Consider the following 20586-nt stretch of genomic DNA (forward strand, 5'->3'; position numbering starts at 1 on the left):
TTTTCACTACAAGATGTGAGATCAAGTGACATTGTTTCCTCTGCAGAGACAGACCCCTTGTTACAAAGCCCAGCTTCCGGCTTCTCTCCTGCCCCTTCCTGCAGTGGGAACAGAACAGAAGCCGGTTTGCAATAAACGTTGATCCGGTGCCTCTTGAAATCAGGACCTCTGAGGGTGAAGTTTGTATCGACACTCTTAAAATATGAGCCTGTCTCAGTGTTTTATGTCATCAACTGTGACTGTCAGTTTCCTTTGCAAGGGCAGGAGTAATGGAGCTATTTTGTCCCTGGCTCTTTCCAACCTAGTGTTGGCCCCGGCTGTGGTGGGAGGGGGGATCTATTTTAGGGATGTGGAAGGTTTTTTGATGCTGTGTACGTAGACTCAAGAATAGGGAGAGCATATGGCCCTTATGTGGAAAGGTGCACCACGCTACTGAGCTTTTTGGTGTTTGCAGACTGTCCTCTGGAACCTGGGGAAGATTCTTCCAGGTCACCAGCACTTCTTGTTGGCAGTGGCAGTAAGTGGTTCTCTCACACAGGCAATGGGCTAAAGCGTCAGGGACACTAGCCTGTGCAGGCCCGACTGGCCCCTGTGAATGGAGCTCGGCTGCCCTAAGCTCTACCCCAGGTTCTAGGATCTTCCTGGGAAGCCAGGTTTAAATGTCTACGAGGGAAACATAAAAAGCACAGCTAACTACTAATAAATCAGAAGACAATTAAAGTTAAAAAGTCAATGTTCAGGAAACATCAAGGATCTGAATTAAATCAACATATCAGGGTAAGTCAAAGGCTCATGCCTGGAAGGCAGCATTTTATTCACAATCCAATCCATCTATCAAGCAGCATTTCCCCACCCGTGGGCCCTCCTCCTCCTACAGAACAATTTGGGACATTAGCCAGCTGCAGCGAGTTTTTCTGGCTGGTGCTCATTCTTGATTGAACATTGGCCAGAGTGTCTAACCAAACTTAGATTAAACTTATCTGCTGTCCTTCCCTTCTTTGCTCCTTTCCCCCCCATTTTTCTTTCCCCAGAATACCAGTCGTGTACACACACTTCCTCTATTTCTTTTTCTATATCCAACCAAAATAGACCAGAATGTGTCCAAAAGATATTTCTGTGGGCTCTTTCTACCTGGGATCAAAAAGAACATCCGACAGGACACCTTCTTTTCTTTTCTAGTACCTGCCTGAGAGAACAATTTTATGGTCACAGGAGCCTTTCAATGCCCTGAGTCGGCCCCACAGTGAAGGTTAAGGGATCATTTCAGGGTTTGAGATAGGACAAATCTCCGAGATAAGAAGAGCTGCCTGTAGTGATGATTTACTACAGATAAGAAACTCTCATTCATTCTTCATACACATCAGCTCTTTGTAGCCAGTGTAGACACCATTTCCCCCCATCTTACAGATAAGAACACTGAGGCACAGAGAGGTTAAGTTTTATGCTATGGTCTCAGAGGTAGTAAGTTACAGAGTTGGGAGTCAATTCTGTAAGTTGAGGTTGCAGGTATGATTCCAAAGGCAGTATTTTCTATTTTAACGTCACGGTCCACAGGCCCCAGAATAAAACAGCAACAACAACAACAACAACAACAAATACGGAAGTACTTTTTGAGCACTTGGTCTATGGTAGGCTCTGTTTTCAGCATCTTACATGAAGCCACTGCTTTGACCATAGCACATCTCTGATGCAGTGTATCATCACGCATGCATTGCATACCTAAGCGACAGTACATGAACTACAGAGGAGGGCCCAATGCGCTTGGACCACTCCGCTGGTGAGGGACAGAGCTGGGGCCCCTAACATCTACTCATCATAATGACGATAGGTTATTTCCCTACTTGTCCCGAACAGTATACCTTAGCCCTGAGGACGTGGCCCTGTCTCACTATTCTTAGCCCACACACACGGGATGGCTCACCAGTGTCCTTCTGGTTGCATTCTGGTGCCCAGACTAGGCACAGAGGGGCAGGTAAAGGCCAGATTACTTCCCTGCAGCCTGGCTTTCTGGAGTTTACACCAGATCACTAACATTTTTTTTCAATACTGGCTTTTGTGTGTGTGTGGTTTAATTATTTACTCACTCAGGTTCATTTGCCTTGGAGCTTCCTGAATGTCAGAGCTTCAGATCTCAAATGTGAGCCAAGCTTTGGCCTTTGCAACAACCCAAGGTTAATGCGGACCGCAAACAAGGGCCCTCCAAACCCACTGTGGCTGTGGTCTGCTGTTCCCTGCACCTGCTTCCTACTCAGTGAACTTCCTGGGGCTGTGTGAAAGGAGCCCTGAGGAGTTCTGGTGTATATGTATGTGTAAATATATATACATACACACGCTCCTCTCCCAAAGCTGGTCTCACTGTGGACTGATAACCACGCCCAGTCTATGGAAGGTGGCAATAGGGGCTTGGGGGAGTAATTCCTCAAGGCAGAGGGATTACAAGGTGGAAGGGGCTCAGGCTTGGCATCAGTACGCCTGTGTTCTAGTCCTAGCTTGGCTACTACTGCTTGATCTCAGCCAGGATCCTTGACCCTCTGAGCCTTGATTCTGCCATTTTTAATTTTAGGTGATTAAACTAGATTAGCGTTTTCCAAACTATTTCTGCAGAATGTCAGTATTCCTTGATATATGAATGGGTAGATATGGAAAAATAAGAGTTGTACAGTCAGATACATTGGGAAAAAGTGACTTTTCCTCTATGGATGGATTCACATTGCCCATAATTATGTTAACAGTTATGAGATGTTGTGTTGTAGATAATTATATATTTTTGTCTATTTTGATATTTAATAAACTTATTTGATAATCAAACTATTTTTCCACAGAACACTTGTGACCATTTCTTGGGCTGCTGGTCAATGCCAAGGATTAGTTTTAGGATATCATGCAGTCTCAAGCACATCTTCCACACGCAAAGTTTAGTAACTTATAATGCATTTGTTAAATGATTGGAGAGCTAACATGAGGAAAAACTGTAAATGGTATTTAAAAGTGACTTTATTTTCATGGAAGGCAATCAATTGATAAGATAGTAGAACTGAGTCTAAAATCCATCTCTATGGTAAATGGTAAATGAATGGTCCCCACAGGTGAAGTGTTGACAGGTTCTTAATGATGGATTTCTTCTTTAGTACAGAAGGGCTCTTAAGCTCAGAGAAATTCAAGTATTTGAGTGGAAGAGAGTTTCTCTCTTTGGATCTGAAGACTTCCAATCCTATCTTTGTGCCCCTTATTGAATTTAATACACCTTGTGACACTGATAACAGGGCTACACACATGGAAGTTACTAAACGCGTCTTGGTCAAATCAGGTTTCAACAAGTGCCTTCGTGAGGGGCAAAAAGATAGTAATCCAATTTTTAAGGAGAGCCCCTCGCAGGTAATTTAGTATTTTTACTTAGGTACCTTTGTCTTACTGCTTTTCGTTTTCTCCATGTAGCATATTTTAGATTTGAATGGAAAATGAAATTTATAAAAGGTCTGTGTTATTTAGATGAAGCTAATCTACTCTTGACTCATCTTGTTCTTGCTTGTGATGGCTTTTATTTTAAATTTTATTTATTTAAAAGGGGCGCCTGGGTGGCTCAGTCATTAAGCGTCTGCCTTCGGCTCAGGTCATAATCCCGGGGTCCTGGGATCGAGCCCCGCATCAGGCTCCCTGCTCCTGCTTCTCCCTCTCCCACTCCCCCTGCTTGTGTTCCCTCTCTTGCTGTGTCTCTCTGTGTCAAATAAATAAATAAAATCTTTAAAAAAATAAATTTTATTTTATTTTAAGAAGACCAGGTTCTACCCTTCTCCTCTTCTATGTATTTGTTGTTCAGTTGGGTTTTGTCTAACCAGGCTCCGGTAGATCTAATCACCACACCTGGGCGGGGCTCATGAGGCCACATCAGTCACTCAGAGCAGTCTACCAGATCTGAATCAGCGGAGAACCTCTCTGGACCTTAGTTTAAAACCTCAAAGCCTTTTATGTAGTGAAAGCATCATGGTATACAAGGTGAAGAAATCTAGACACTTCCCTCTTCCACCGTCTCTCCCTATGCTTCCGGAGTCCTGTAGTCCTTGAGCACAGATAGTTTGAAAAGCCTGCTCTAAAGTATAACTCTGGGAATATCAATCACCCCACCCTCCACCCCCTGCCAACTTAAAATCTTTGATGGTATCCCAAAGTACACGGTCAACAGTCCAAAGCCCTCTGCTTGGCGGAGCAGCCCCTCCTCTTTGCCTGCCGTTCTAGATGGCCCCTGGCTTTCCCCTCACCTCTCAATCCATGGGCGGCCACCCCAGCATCCTCCCATCCCCAACAAGGCAGGCTGCGTCACGACTCCAGTCTTTATTCACACTGCTGCCGATGCTTGGATGGGCTCTTCCTCTCTTTCCAGCCACCTGACCCTCAAAACTTCATTTAAATGCCACCTGTTCTGCCCTCCAGGGAGTACTGACAACTATCTTCATTTGCCCCCGCTGAACCCTAGGCACACATCATATCAGCACCAAAAATATCCCAATTTCCTTCTCTGTCTCCATGTGCATCTCTCTCTCGGAATGGAGACCCCTGAAGAGCAGCGACTGGGTCATATGGGCCTTTGGGTATTAAGAGTCTCTGACACAAAGTAGGCAGATGCTTAAAAATATTTGTTTAAAAACAATCACATTATTTGAAATTATACCAACAGTGATATATTCTGTGATTGAAAGCCAACTGGAATCACTGTATACAAAATATGGCATACCATAAGTGCATAATACGTGCTTAATAACAATAATGACAACCACCAATATTTATTGCATTATTTCTATGAGTCAGACACTATGTTACAACCTTATAAGCAGATATATGCTATGCTTTGGATCTATTATTACCCGTTTGAACTTGCAAAATCAGAGGCGGAGTTATCTCTTTGGCCAGCCTCTTTCTTTTCCCAGTTCCTTCCAGTGATAGCTCACCCCTCCCAATCAGAAGGTTCCTAAGCAAATCCACTGGGCCCGTTCCTTGAGGACATAATATGAGTTCTCAGCAAATGAGGCTGTGATGATCAAGGACAGAAAGGGCATAAACATACTTTGCAAACTCTAAGTTACTATCCCAAAGTGCAAAATAACCAGATGTGGAGAACTCGGATTCTCTGACTCAAGGCAGCGGCAGATTCAGGGCATCTGCTTGCCTATTTGAACCTTAATGGGCGTTGTCTGGGATTCCTCCAGGAACAGCTACACCTGAGGCCACAGAGGTCTGCTCGCTGCAGTGATGCTGAAGGGAGTGAGGTGTAGACAGAATCAGGAGGCCAGCTATAACCAGAAGATGAGGAACGCAGGCGGTGGGCGGCGGGGGGTGGGTGGTGGTTACCTTCAGAGCAATTTCATTTTCTAAACAATCAAGAGGATGTTATGAGGGGTTGGGCAAGACTTCCTCTGGGCACAGAGCTATTAAATCACAGCTTCACAGAGTAGGGCCCGGGTACAGGACAGACAAATGGGATTTCACAAGTAAAGTCAAATCCAGGCCCCAGCCAGCTAAGTACGCCTGCTTTGCTTGGGACCATCTCTCCAGCAGACAGCCAGCAGAAAGGACGCCAAGGGGCCCAACCTAAAGTCCATACTTTATTTGAATAAAAGAGTCTTTAAATGCTGAGATTTATAACTTCACAGGAAAGGTTTGGGAGGGGGGGGAAAGCTTAAAAGAACATTTTGTGTAGCATTCTGATACTGCCAACAGTTTGTGGGTTGGACAGGGCACTGCGTTCCTAAAGATTAGACGTAACTGCGGGCTTCTTCTTCTCATTTAATAGCAAGGAAATACAAATCCTCTCCTCATGTCAGAGTCGCAATTCTTCAGACTTTTTGTAGAATTTTCCCCATTCAGGAGTAACATTCAGCTGAAGGGAAATCAGAAAAACTGTAGCTTTTTTTTTTTCTTCTTGAAACCAAAAGAATTTAAAGATATCAAGTTTAGCGTTCTAATTTAATTTCTGAACTTTCTTTTTTTTTAATGAGAGAAAGAATTTTAGTGGATATAAGGAGAAAGCACACATTTTTGTGATTACTAGAATTTTGGTGGTTGGTATTTTATGAAAATGCCACAGATCTGTACTATGAGGCATAGTAAGCATTCAGAACAACCCCCCCCCCCCACCAAACACACACACACTCCTGACCTCCGCCAAAGAGAAATGTCAGCAAGAAATCCAAGCGAGAGAGTTATTTTCCTTTTCACATGGAATATAACACAGATTCTGAACTGTGAAAAGAAATTAAGAGTGAGAAATAGTTTGATTTAATACACATTCTGAGCCACCTCCTCCGAGTGGGCGAGCTACGCCTGGATTTCACACTGAGGTTCTGGCTGCCGGTTAGCCCACCAGGGGCAAGAGCAAAGAGCAAGTCATTATAACTCAATCAGGCAGGGATTAGCGGCCACCGTCGCCTGCTTATGTGAAAGGGTTTGTTAAGCTATTCAGACATATCACAGAATTGCAAGATGGCCTGGACCTACTTAAATGATCGAGGTCAGCCATATCATGGCCAGACTAATCTGCAGAAGGCACCGTGATCACCATGCCATTTCTTTGATCCTGGATGTCCCCTCTTGCTGGTGGCACCTAATTGAAACCTAGCATGAGGCAAGAAGCTCTCTGATTAGGCCACACCTACCCAAGCAGGCCTCCTCCCTAGCCCTCCACACAGCGAGTCCATCAAGTCAAGCCGACCAGGCCCTGCTGGTTTTGCCAGTTTTCTCTAAACTTACCACATTTTGTGATTTGATTATTTTATTTGCCTTTTTTTTTTCCCTCTTCTGCATCAACTAGAAGACTATAAACTTTACGAATACAGGCGCCTTATCTTGTTCATTTTTATATTCCCAAAAGTTTTAAAATATGTATGTAATGGCTGAAGGCAATATTTTTTTAAAGAATGCTACATATATATTCATATTTCCCCCCAAGTTGTTCCTCTCTGCTCCCCATCTGTCTAAATCCAACCAATTCTTCCAGGTCCCGGTATATGGCAACACCTTCGTGAAGCATTGCATGAGCTACTCCAGTCTAAAGTGAATGGTCTCCCTTCTGACTTCTTTGCCATTCAGTTTAGCAGTGTGAGGTTTGATAACTGACTTTTTAAAAACTGCGTTTCCAAAATTACCCACGAGGTAGACCTTCATCTACCAGATCTCAAGGAGAAATCTACAAACAACACAGGTAATCGGTCACAAAGCAAATGTGAGCATCTTCCCCTCTGAAAGGTGTGCTGGGAGAAAGAAGAGCATGTGTGAAGTCAGAAGGTATTTGGAGCCTGTGTTCAGGGAACGGCAGGATGCCCCATGCATGGCGCATGGTGGGGAGAGGCATGTCTGGGGCTCAGAGAGATGAGAGAGAAGGGAAAGTCAGAGAGATTGGACCCTCTGCTGATGGACAGGCCACAGAGAAAGCATAAGGGATGTGGGTAGCTTCTAGGAGCAAAGACCAGCCCCTGAAACAGCCAGCAGGGGCCACAGTCCTAAAAGCACAAGAAACTGAATGGATCAGCAACCTGAATGAGATGGAAGCGGATCCTACCCTAGAACCTTCAGAAAGGAACACATCTTAATTTCAGCCCCATGAGACTCTAAGCAGCTGAGCCCCCTGGACCAACGGCCTACAGAAACTGTGAGATAATACATCTGTGTTGTTTCAACCTGCTACATTTGTGATAAATTGTTACAGCAACAATAGAAGACAAATACAAATCTCATGCTCTCTCTTATTGCATTTTTATGTCTGGGGTTAGTAGATAAATTGGTCTACAAAACAGGTGCTACTGAATAGTGCTAACGAACTCTTGCTGTGACAGGACCAAATGCCAGAGGATTGAAATTGCCACCCCTTTCAAGGGAACTTTGGGTGAGATGTGTGTTTTGTTACTTATTCACCATAACTGTATAATCCTGACACCTTATCTTTGTCATCAAATACAACTGTGGTCCAGCTGATGTCTGCCCCTCTGTGTGTGTGTGTGTGTGTGTGTTCAGAAAGGGATTTAACTGATCCCAGTAAGAGCATAATTGGGAGGGAAAGCCTGCTGTTTAAAGAAGACTTCTATAGCAATCTGCTAGTTTGTATTTTCTGTGCTTGAATATATTATCCAAAGTGGAAGTGAAAGGAAATGAACATTATTAACAATCGTGTAGTAAGCAGTGTGTTGGATGCTCCTGTGTATATTCTGCTTTTATTTGACTTTCGTAAAACTCTGCCAGGTAGATATTAATAGCCTCATTTTTTAGATGAAGAAAAGGAGGATCAAAAAGGCTAAGTTGTCCAAAGTCACACTACCAGTAATTGGGGGATTTAGCATCCAAATCTCCATCTGAGAGTCGTTAACTCCTGAGAGTTTTTTGGTTTTTGTTTTTTTGGCTCTCCTAGGCCGCCCTAGAAGCTGCTGAACTTATTCTTAAGCTCCTGTTTCTCAGTGTGTGCCAGGAACCTGTGGTGGTCTGCAAGATCAATCTGGCAATTGGTCCCTTAGTAAGATCTATGCTCAGTATCCTCTTAATGTCATGTAAGCTACAGACAGAGGATGGCATGATCCTGATCCCCCCACAACTCAGATTTTATCTGAGTGAGTCAAGACATCCTTACCTAAAATAAAGGTAAATTATTCAAGGCCATATACAGATGAGTGAAATAAAGTGAAGACTTAAGGGTTATATTAGAAAGATGCCAGAAGGGCTAAGAAAATGACTAGGTAAGATCGGAAGCCAGATGGAAAAGAAAAGGATGTTCTGTGAGAAGGAGGTAATGTGGTGGTTGGAGACTCAGATGAAGGGCTAATTATGGTATTTTCTGTAGAATAAGGAGGAGATTTAGCAAGGGAATAAGCTGAAAATGATCAGGAGACAAGGTGAGGCAGTGACGGTAAGTAATGTAGGCTCTTTGACGCCAGATAAGGAATTTTGGATTTCGTGCAATAGGAATTTTTATTTCTATATCTGGCATCAATTATTCATTTACCTATGGCTGCCTTCCTAGACATTTCATGGAAAACGACTCCATTCTTCTTTTTCTATTTCAATAATTAATATATTTATTTAGTTAGAGCCATAAGGGGAAGATAGATGCAATTAGGTTTTTGCTCTGAGTTGATTATTGCCAAAAGGATCGACAAAATGAAAAATGAAGTAGAGGAGTAGCACTAGGGGTCAAGATGGCGCAGCTCTGGCCTCGTGGAAAGTCAGCCCACATGAATTCCTGGGGTCTGAGTAACTTCTCCATGCAGGTGGCACTGAGGTGTTGTGCTGGCGGACTTCCTGGAAGGAGGCATTACTCAGAGTCCTCACCGGTAACAGGAAGAGAAACCCAGAAAGAAGATTCTCCTCTCTAAGACCACTGGGACAGATTTTCTTCTATTATAATTAATATCGACTGGAACTAGAAAAATAATGGAGGAAAAGTCCATGAGAAAAGCTTTTTCAGCTATTTTATTTGATAAAATAAAATTTTATTTGCAGTATCCATGAAGACTTAAGAAATCTGGAAGATTTTGTCTTCTCTTTTGCCTGATGCCCAGCTCATAGCATAGGGAGATGCTGACTTCCTGGTTGAGGAGGAATTGAAGAAAAAACAAAGAGGAGAGCTGCTTTTCACAATGGCAAGTATTGGCTTTATAGCAAATCTCACCTTAGGAAGATCCATAGGTATTCCAGGAAGGAAAATAAGCAAGTACGAGGTAATCCTTTGTGTCCTAAACCTATAATTAATAGCTGGCTCCTTCCCTTTAAATACTCTCAGTATGAGTGACAGCAACACTGGCCAATTAGAGCAGCTACAACTGGGCTTATTCTGTGTGCATCTACTTGGAAAGTCGGCGTGGTATTCGTTAAGCCACACTGACTAGTGGCATTCCCCATTGTGGTGTGGAGCTGTGGGTCTCAAGCTCTGGAAAACTTACTGCATCCCACCCCCACCCCCTTGTCAGATTCTGATCTGAGAAGAAACACTCAACACTCAGCGATCCTTGGGAAAACATTTTGGCAACCATCTTCAGCCGTGACTAATCTGTCCCCTTCCCGGTTGTTGTCCTGGCACTTGGATTCTTGTGGAGATCTTAAATAGGACAGTGAGGAAATCTGGATGGTTTTCATGCCCACTTGCTGCTGCATTTATTTAAAAAAATATAATCCCCTCTTAGGGCAATGACATAGAATGTAGAAGGAAAAGTTATCATGGTCAGTTCTGGGAAGGTACTTGAGAGGAAGTTGAAAAGATCAGGCAACCAAAGTGGTGGTGGGGAGAGTGGAGAAAGAGGAGAGAAAATAGGGGAGGGGCGCACGGGTTGGCTTTCTCTAGCTTCTTCTGGGGAGGGGGGCAGAAAGGAAAGGAAGCAAGGGGAACAATGACCATTAGCTGGGGACCTGTGCATCTACATTAGCATAATGGTTATTTAATTGGATTATAGGTGATTTTTATTTTTTCTTATACATGTTTTCCTAAATTTTCCAAGTGTTCTACACTAACAGCTATCTGGTTTTAATTAGTAATAGAAATAGTAAGTGTTTTCCCAAATGCTCATTTGCTTTATGCTATGTGTGGGGAATCCATTTTTATTGTTGTTGTTGGGACCTCAAAGAGAAAAAGAGTGTCTAGTATGAAAGGGGTTCATTATTTCATAGAAGACATACTGACAAAGACTTCTAGGACTATGACATCTCCACTGAAGGACGTACAGTCATAACATCGCCTAGTACTATGTCTTATACATTTTAGCCACTTGATATTTTTTTAAGTGTGTAATTAGAGTAAATAAATGAAGCAAAAATATAACTAACAGTACAAAAGGTATATTCTATAAGAGAACCCTTCTGGCCTCCTGGTGTTGAAATATAAGACATGATAAACTGGTTTAGGAAAACGGTTCTTCCAGCCCACATCCCAAGTTCTCATGGACATTCGAAAGGGGATGAGGTCTCCTGTCTATCAATTTCTCAGACTTTTGAGATACAGCCCCAAACCCATGGTTTCCTTAATGACTTGTTCCACTCTGTTTTCATTTTTAGCATATATCATTCTCAAGATGAAAGTTTCTATATGTTTACGAGGAGATGTGTAAAGTCCCTCAAACGGTGTAAAACTTTTCTTTAAAACAACAGAATGTTAGAGCTTTGTGATTTAGTGAAGAAGAACATTCTTGTTCCTCCTTTGTGTGTCCTTTGTGATTTTCGGAGGTATCCATGCTCCATCTGGGGTATCTATTGCCCAGGCTCTGCACATAGAATCAGCCTCACATCCTGGGCTTGGCTGATCCTGGCTCCAAAGAGCTCCTCCTATTAAGAAACTAATTTCAGCCAACACCGAATTGCTAGTGCGTTATTCTGGGCTCTCTCATTTAATCCATGGGCAAGGGTGCTTTAAGGATAACTTAGAAGCTGAGTCATATTATTGACCTTGTCAGAGACATAGAAAATCTAGTGGAAAAAGAGAGTTGATGAGAAAAATCAGGAAACTAAGGACCCAGCACTTTTTCTGTGCAAAACTCGCTCAATGACTTTGGACAAAGACTTTAACCCTCTGGGTTTTGATTTCCTTGCCTGTCAAGGGGGAGACCAACATCTATCTGCAAACCTCAGTGGATTCGGAAGATCAAATAAAAGTAAGGAAATGCACTTTGAAGAGCATAGCACCCTGTTCAGATGTAAGGATGATGGAGATGCAGCCTCAGGGAAAGCTTTTCATCTCTGTGTCCTTAGATCCTCCATCAACGAGGGGAGACCCGAGGGGAGCCCCATCTCTGCACGGACTCACTGCCCACCTTCCCAGTCTCTGCAGCCCCTTCACAGAAGAGTGCGAAACCACAGCAGTGGCCGCCTGAGGGACGTGCTCGCTCTACCTGACCGATCCCCTCTTAATGCCTCCGACTTGCTCTGAATCCTTATGTAATGGGGCAAACACCAAAACCAACTTGCTTTTACAACCTGCAACTTATTACTCTGAAAGTTATTTTATGGATCTTTTCTTCCCGTAGAATGGGTTTTTATTTCTAGTGATGAAATGCATGGACTCTCACTATTCTCTCTAATTGCTTTGCAGATGTGTATATATCCATCTCTTGTCTCCTGAGAGCTTGGCAAGATCTCTGGGGATAGTCATGTTTCCTGGTACTTCATCATTTCACCCGGCACCTAGCACCAAGCTCAACGCCCTTCACGCCCAGCCCCCTTTCACGTCAGTGTGCCCCCCCCTCCTCCACCTCCATGACGCGGTTCCACATCCTCTGCATGGCAGCTGTGCCTCTTAAAATTCCTGCCCCACCCAACTGCTAACTTCAATCTAGCCAGGAGCCTTTCGTGTACCGCCCACACGTGCCCAACTGCGCATCTTCATCCACCTGCAGCCACACTCATCCACTACGCTCCCACTCTCCAAGGTCCAGCTCCAAGATTTTGTCTTTTGAACACTATTATCTTTCCTGATCCTGGATCCCTATAGCCCCCACTGTTGGCCACTGAGTTAGCATGGATTAAGTTTGGTCTGCATGTACTCCCTGGTTGTTTTATGTATGCTGAATTAGCCTCTTTTCAGTATAAGGAACTTGAGGTAGGAGCCCTTCCTTGCTTTTTTCTTTTCTTCTGGTCTCCCTGACTATCCCTGGCACTGTGATATATATTAAGTAACTAAAGAGCTCACAATCACTTTTGAGAATATAGGCTCTTTATGAACCAGCATATACATTTCATTCCAAGTAGTGAAGACCTCTGGAAGACCAACAGTTGGGCTCTAGTCTATAATACTTTGCACACAGTAAATGTTCAATAAAAGATGCATTTATCAGAACTTGGGAGAACCAGGACTTTTCTTCCACACATTCTCAGGAGTGCAGACAACAAGCACCCCACAGTACCACAGGGAGGAGTTTTCAGAAGTTTTCAAATAGATGTTACCATGATCAGAAATTAAGTGCCTGTGTGTCTGTGGGGCAGAGAAGGGGGAGCTGGCCTAGACCCTCTTACCTCTTTTCAAATACGATAGCCTTTATTTTTTCTATACACGGACTTCACAGGAAGGCAGAATGACAGAATAAAAGGTTCAGGCATTGTTTTCATGCTCCCAGAATTGGGGGACGTTAGACTTAAGATGTACTAAGATTGGCTGCACCACCTCCCACCAAGGGCTGACTTAAGACATAAAGTGTCCTTAGAGGCTGCAGCATGGCTAGAGCCACAGCAAAGTTTCACTTTCTGCACCTGGAGCCCCATTTTCTCATCACCCACTTGTTAACTCCTTCTCATCTGGATTTGGCACACAGCCCACCAAGCCTTAACCATACAAAGCACTAAACACATAATATTTAGTTTTTCTGTTGGTTCAGGGCCACTAATATGTTCATACATATTCTCATCTCCCATGAACTCTCTGTAGCTTCTGGTCCCGAGGGCCACCCCATTCTTCTTAAATTCATTCTTCCTTGACCCCTTGGTTTTCCTCCAACATTTCCAGCATTTCCACTCTGCGTCTTTCCCGATTCGCTCTTATTCTGCTTCTCTCTTTAGGTGGGCCACAGGGTCCCCTGCCTTCCACCCTCTTTACTTTATTCCCTATAATTCTCTCTCTTGCTCTGTACAGCACTGTCAACTGCTGCCTTCACAATTCATTTCCTTGCACACCAGACTCTTTCTCTGATTTCTGTAATTCTGTTCATATGCTACAGTTATCTGGAGCTAACATATTGGAATCATCTTTGACTTTAGCTAGAGAGGGAAAGAGATGAATCAAGAATGACTCATTATTATTTTTCGCTTGAGCACCTGAGTAATGATGTCTTTAGGTACTTATAATGTGGGTGCTACAGTGGGGAAGGAAAGGCAGGGTGGTGGGTACAACCCAAACAAGAAATGGATAATTACAATATCATATGGAGAGTGCAAAGTTCGCCCAACCCAGACTAGCGGGGAGACAGTGGCCAGGAAAGAAAGACAAAGTATAATCTGGTCATTTCATGACTTTTGCCTATTTAAAAAATGACTTCCCACTGCCTTGATGAAGCACAAGTCCCATACCATAAGCAGAAGCCTCATGGAATGGGGGAAAAACACTTTAACTCATGAGGACAACATTGTCTTCTGACCTTATCTGTCATGATCCCCAACTACAGATCCTAACCTCAAAAAGATTGGAATAAACCCCATTTCTCGAATAGTTCTTGGGTACTTCTACCTAAATACCTTTGTTTACACGGTTTCCTTTCTACACTGTGCCTCCCCTCCACCCCCTACCATCTCCACTCTCCAAAAGCCTCTTCTATCCTTCAGGACCCATCTTGAATGGCAGCTACTGCAAAGAAGCATCTCCTGATTCCACCTCTCTACTCTCACTGAAAACATAGAGGTGGCTCACCGTCATCCGGGCAGCCCCAGCGCTTCTGCTAAGGCTTTCTGATGGCCCTTATAGTCTGCCTTATAAGATTAGTTCCATCTGGTTTCCTCCTCTGCATTAACAGGAGAGACTTCTGGATTATAATCTCTTTGAGGGCAAACGTATCCAGTTACGAATCCTTGAATTTCTCCCCCAGGACTGCACCAAGCCGTGTGTGTGTGTGTGTGTGTGTGTGTGTGTGTGTGTGTATCAGCCACCAAAGAAACCCATTTTACATTTTCCCTTGTCTTTATCACCCCCTCCCCTTGACTTCAGCTAATCTGCACTAAGTGTTATATTGGCACGAGCCTGTGCTACAATCCTAGCAAGTATTCAGTCTCATCCCTTGTTCATTTATAGACTGAAAGAGATGGGTTTCTGGAGGGTCCTTCCAGAGGCACCATCCTCATCTCTGCCTACTGACATGCCAGTCTTTGGAAAGCGAGCTTTATTGATTTCTCTAGCCAAGAAAGGCTCCACGCTGTATCAAAGCCAAGTCTGTCGAAACTGTAAGTTCTCTGCACCCACACCTGAATCTGCATAATTCCCCAAAGCCACAAAGGTATAAATAAAAACTTCCAACAGGACAGCGGGACGTTTGCCAACTGTGGGAAGATAAATGGCCTGGGGACTTCTTGCTCCAAAGGCAGAATGGCTTGATTTCTGATTTTAATGTGGAAAAAGAGATGCTGGGAGTCTAAGATTTTTTTCTTTCATTGCCAGAAAGTTATGGGTCACAACATTTAATTTGATTAATTCCCAGTTTCCAAGAGAAAACCTTAGGAGGAACCTTGGGAGGCCCGATAAAATAAGTATGTGCAATTGTTAAGACAGGAAAGGAAAAAAAATGACTTCCATCAGAGCCCACAAAGATTGTTTCCAGTCCCAAACATGGGTCCCCAGAGACAGCCTGGAAACCAAATTATTGTCAAATAGATGCTTACCTTTTACAATGGCTCACAGCAAAAGAAAACATATAGCTTAACATCTCTCCCACAACTCACCTTTCTAGTTCTTTTTCTTTTATTCTCTCTCTCTCTCTGCCTTCCCCTCTCCCTGATGTTACGCTTCCAGGTCTAAGCTCTTCTACCAATTAGATACGTATCATTGGATGAGTCACTTGACCTTCTTAAGCCTCAGCATGCTCATCAGCAAAATGAGGTGTTTATATTACATTGTTAAGATTCTTTTACTTTGGAGTCTAAATATAAATGCAAGCCTGCTCTGTCTGTTCCCATGCAATTGGTCGCACAAGTGCTCTAACCTTTTTTCTAGGGTGATGACTGGGGCTGCAGCATACACAAAGAGTGAGCTAACTTGCTGGTGGGGGTCAGGTATGGAGAGTTCCACCTTTTGTGAAAGGTGAGATCAAATGGCTGGATGAAGTGGCTGGAGCCAAAGATGAATGGGGTGAGTCATATAATTTAATACGTGGACCAGAGGGATCTATTTTTAAATTTCATTGCACAGTTAATTAATTGGCCAACCTGGCCAATAACTTGAGCATTTTCTTCCTAACTGTCCAATCTCTGTGTGTGTGTGCGTATGTGCATGCACGTGAGCATGTACATGTGTGCACGCGCATGGACGAATGTGTTTGCATTTAAAAATGGCATCGTATAAATTTGAGACTTTTAGAATCTGAGACTGTCAGCTCTGGTCAGAGCTCTTCTTACCATAGGCTCACCTGGGAAAACAGAGAGTGAAAAAGATGAAGAGGTCTTTCAGCTGGTTAGCGTAGGAGACAAGACTGGGCCAGGTGCTCATAATCCTGTTAAACCACACAGCAGCCATTAGCTAATTTATCTTTCATTTCCTCCCACAGGATGACCCGGAATTCAACTTGGATTAAGATTAAACAGACTCCACTTCATCAGCTTTTTATTTTTCACTCTTTCTTTTTTCCTGGCCTTAACTTTCTCCTCCCATGAGTCTTCTTCTTCCTTCTATTCCATTTGTAGAAAATGTTCCCCACATATGGTTCTTTTGTATAGTTTTCATGTCATCTCATCTATGTGGTTAATTCCCTCAACTGGATGCCTGCTTGGAGGAGGGTTTTGTATTATTTTTGGCGTGGGGATCCATTTCCTGCCTATGAGTGACAACAGAGACTGCCTCCCAAAATGCCCCATGGTGCTGATAAGAGGAGCTGGCAAAGGGCAAGACAGAAGCCACAAGGAGAGGTGGAGTCTTCCAGGCTCAAGGGACTCCAGCTACCTACATGGCAGGATTCTGATATCTGAGAGGTGAGCTAAGGATTCATTCTCAGCATCCATTCATCATGAGGAAAGTACTTGACATCTGGGGACTCAGGATGGCTACCTTGACTAATAATGGCATTGGACTGAGAGGTAACATAGGTAAATTGATGCTTTTCACTGTTTCTCCAACATCTGATGGGAGCCTGGACAGCAGTGGTTAAGATGTCTAAATATTAGATCAAAGTATGCAAAAATTATTCTGTGGTCTGAACAGGAAGAACATCACTCACACTAGAGACCCCTTCCACCAGCTAAGAAGAAGTTGGCTTTGAGAGCACGTGGCATCACTCTGACTATGTGTTGTCAAACTTGGACAGGTTTGCTCTTTGGGAAATCTGCAGCATGTCAGTCTATGAGAGATGGTGATGCCTTGTGGGAGAGAGGCACACATGAGGGCCCATTTGGCTTCTTCCAACGTTGGGAGTCTGTGGATGGTACCTTCCCACTACTTATCCATTATTTGGTCCCAGGCAAGCATTTTTATAAATGGAGATTTAGCAGATGGTATCCATTTAGAAAACGGGTCAGAAGAGCCACTGCCTTCTGAAACAAAGCAGAAGGAGTAAAACGCAGAAAAATGGTAGAGTCTTTGTGACTTCTGAGCTCTAGGTGTGTTGTAAGGGGACTAACAAGTCAGTGCATCCATCTGAGGGGCTGGGGGTTGGAGAATGGATGCTTTTCCAAGCAGGAAAGAGGAAATGGAGTGTGCAGCTAAGTGAAGTCTCTAATTTCTGTCTCCACAATGGTAATGACTTCCATTGACAGAGTGTCTTCCGTCAGCTCTGATCTCCGGGAATGCTCAGAGTCCTCCCTTGACTTAGCTCCTAAATCTGGTCCTCAATGGGCTAAAGGATGACATCACTATATATGCTCTATTTCGGAGAAGACTAGCTCATGTGAAATAGGACATTGGGATGCTAAGGGAGTGAATCCAGAGTGGAGAAGGAAGAGGTGGAGGGAGAGAAGCTGTGAGAAATACTGATGCCTTTGTTTTCAAGCAGAACCCTCAGTATCATTCATGGAAGAGACACCTCGACTCAGGTAATGTCTCTGGAAGATTTCTCATAACCTCAGCTTCACTCCACCTGCCTCCCACCTTTGAATGGGATTTGCTACCCTTTGGAGTGTATCACATTAAGGTGAGCTCTCTTCAGGGAGACTTGACAAACTCTGACATTGAATCCTAAGTGTTGCTAAAGACATGTTTTTTCCCTGATGCTTTGGGGGTTCAGAAATAGAGGGAACATTTAGAATAGAGGTGAGGAGAGGCCAAAGCTTGGAAGGGAGGAGAATGATCGAGAATCTGATCTGCTCCAGTAAGATATTCAACAAGATGTGCAGGGACAACTGACGTAAGTCATATAGACATAGAAACCACCACCGATTATGATTCACTAAAATGTTGAAGAAAAAATAAACTCCTATAACACAGAGATAGGCACAAAGCAGTGGTGAAAATAACTCCAAGAAGTGCATTGCAGTAAGAACACAGAGGGAAGCCTGTCCATGTCGATGCTTCCAAGGGGATGCCTAGAAAAGGTTGGGCCCTAAGGGGTCCTTTTACACTGTTTGGGAATTGAATAAAGGGATGTCATCTTTCCTTAATTACTCTCTCTGCAATCATCACATCATCACTGTGCCGATGCCTTAGGGAAAGGCATGTAACTGAAGAATGGTTGGGTATCTGAGAGGAAGGGCTACGGTGGAATACACGAGCACTGAGCTGAGGACCAGGAGTTGTGTGTTCTAGATTTGGCTTAGCTCTTGGGTAGCATGCGGTCAACTGCAGTGCTGTGGCCAAAGCCCTGGGCTTATTACAATCATAATTCTAACCATGATTCTAAACCTGGGCAGGTCACTTGATCTCTGAGCCTCAGTATCCTGATTTGTAAAATAGGAATGAAAATACCTCTCTTCTAAGATTGTAGGGTGAGTGTTATGAAGAAATGTATGTGAAATGGTTTTAAGAACTGAAACATACTATATGAAAGAGGTCTGGCCCAATCCTGTCAGTTACAGCTGGTAGACAGTACCCCCAAAAAACAGAATGCCATGCCTTAGGGCCCACATAACAGAGTTGGGCCTCGTACCCAATTTTTAGGTTGAATCCAGCTTTCTTTTAGGACACTGTCACGATGCCTGTTTCTTTCCATCTGATGTGGCCAGATGAAGAACGGATGAGAAGATGGGAAGAAGAAGGGGAATTTTGAAGAAAGCAATGGCCACTACATTGAGTGCCAACCCCGAGAGAGCTGTACGCTAGAGGTGGGCACCTTTAGAGACACGCACAGGAATCAGAGAAGGATCTCTAGCTGGGAACTCTCGTGGAGTTGACCAGCACCCAGCAATCCAGTCCAACCACAGAAAATCTTGGTAAGACTGCTGAGAAACCTACTGAGCAACAATGGATAGAGGTTTCAGCTTCTGAGATCTTACGTCTCAGGTCTATTAAGTTAGGATCCTTGCTTGTAGGTTCTTAGCAGTAACACGCCACCATTACTTTTTTGCTAAAGAGTGCCAAGAAAATACAAAAATTAAGAAGACCCTCTGTCTATGGCTGGTTTTGGACCTGTGGTTCAATTTCACTACACAGGACGAGAAAGCAATAGTTTTTTTCACGAAAAAGTTTAATCTAGCCATTCCTGCCCAGGTGGGCTTAATTTGGGCTTTGCATAAAAAACAAGTCCCCTTCCACAAAGTCTGATGATGAGAAACAGGGAAACCCAGATGAGAACACCCTCTTTGGGCAAACATGAAGTGTGGGACATTTATCACCTTCAGCAGGAAACATGACTGCTAACTGGTCTCTTCATTAACCAAGGAGAGCATCTACCACTATAGCAACTCACAAGCTAGTGGCAATTTGGGGGCAATCCTTAAGTGCTTTCTAACTCATAATCATATTTCTTCTGAAGTCCGCCGACCTAGAAAAATGACTCTAATTCCTCTTGAATAGACTGCCCTCACCCTCACTAATGATGGACTCCCCGGGAAGGAAGACAGCGAGCAAGAGGTACACATCATAAACAGAGGAGAGATACTACACCCAAGCCTGAACCAGGGACGACTCATCTTTTGAAACCAGGCTATGGCCAGAGTGCTTTGTATTATCCGTGGGTAGGGGGACCACGAGAATCCTTTTAGCTTCTGCAGCTCCTAGGAAAGGAGCTTCTACTCTTTCCCTCATGAACAACTGTTCTGTTCTCTAAGATTCTTAACACTTATTCGATGTGTGGACAGGGACAAAGGGATACTTAGGCAGAAGTGTCAAGCTTCAGTGGCAAGGAAGGCCTGTGTGGGTGGGAAAGTTAGGAAGGAAATTCTGCCAGCAGCTGACAAGGGGTGAGCTCTTTCTGGTAGCAACCAGTACTTCAAGTCTAGAGATTAGTGGGAAAAATCTCATTCCCTGCGGACACGCCAAGAGACACAGCAGTAAGGTCCCGTGGGGGCAGGAGGCTTGCAACACCCTTCGGCCAGGCTCCCTCCCCTTCCTGCAGGGAAATGATGAGCTAGGGCTTCACTTTGGGGGTCCACGCAAATGTCCATGGACAAAGAGAGGACAACAGAGCCTGGGGCGATGGCTCCCTCATTAGCTACACTGGAGGATTCATTGGTCAGGAGCTTCCAGTGGCTCTGCCGTAGACTTCTCACCTAGAATGTGTGACTTCTAGCGGCGACCTGCCAGATAAATGAGATATCACTCCCATTCAGCTTTGACATCCTTGGGATCTTGGCATTTTTTTAGTGAGTTTCAGAGGTTTCATCCAAATAGCAAGCTGCGCCATCAGATCGGATGAGGACCTAAGAATAGCATCTTGAATAAAAAGCATAAATGCAATGGGTGTGGTTGGACCCTAGGTAGCTACTGGGGGTGTCTCTGGGCCCGCGGTTCCCAGGCATGACTCTGAGAGAGGAAAGACAGCAAATGCCAAACAAGAAAAATGGAGCAAA

At 43.9% G+C, this 20586-nt stretch overlaps 1 protein-coding gene across 5 annotated transcripts in view; it reads right to left on the reverse strand.

Annotated features, from left to right (window-relative positions):
* SETBP1 (SET binding protein 1) overlaps positions 1–20586 on the reverse strand; it is a 359343-nt gene that overhangs the window by 78620 nt on the left and 260137 nt on the right. The window lies entirely within an intron of this gene.

Source organism: Leptonychotes weddellii, chromosome 13 (genome assembly GCF_054177405.1).
Source record: "Leptonychotes weddellii isolate Sample4059 chromosome 13, ASM5417740v2, whole genome shotgun sequence".
Classification (NCBI taxonomy): Eukaryota; Metazoa; Chordata; class Mammalia; order Carnivora; family Phocidae; genus Leptonychotes; species Leptonychotes weddellii.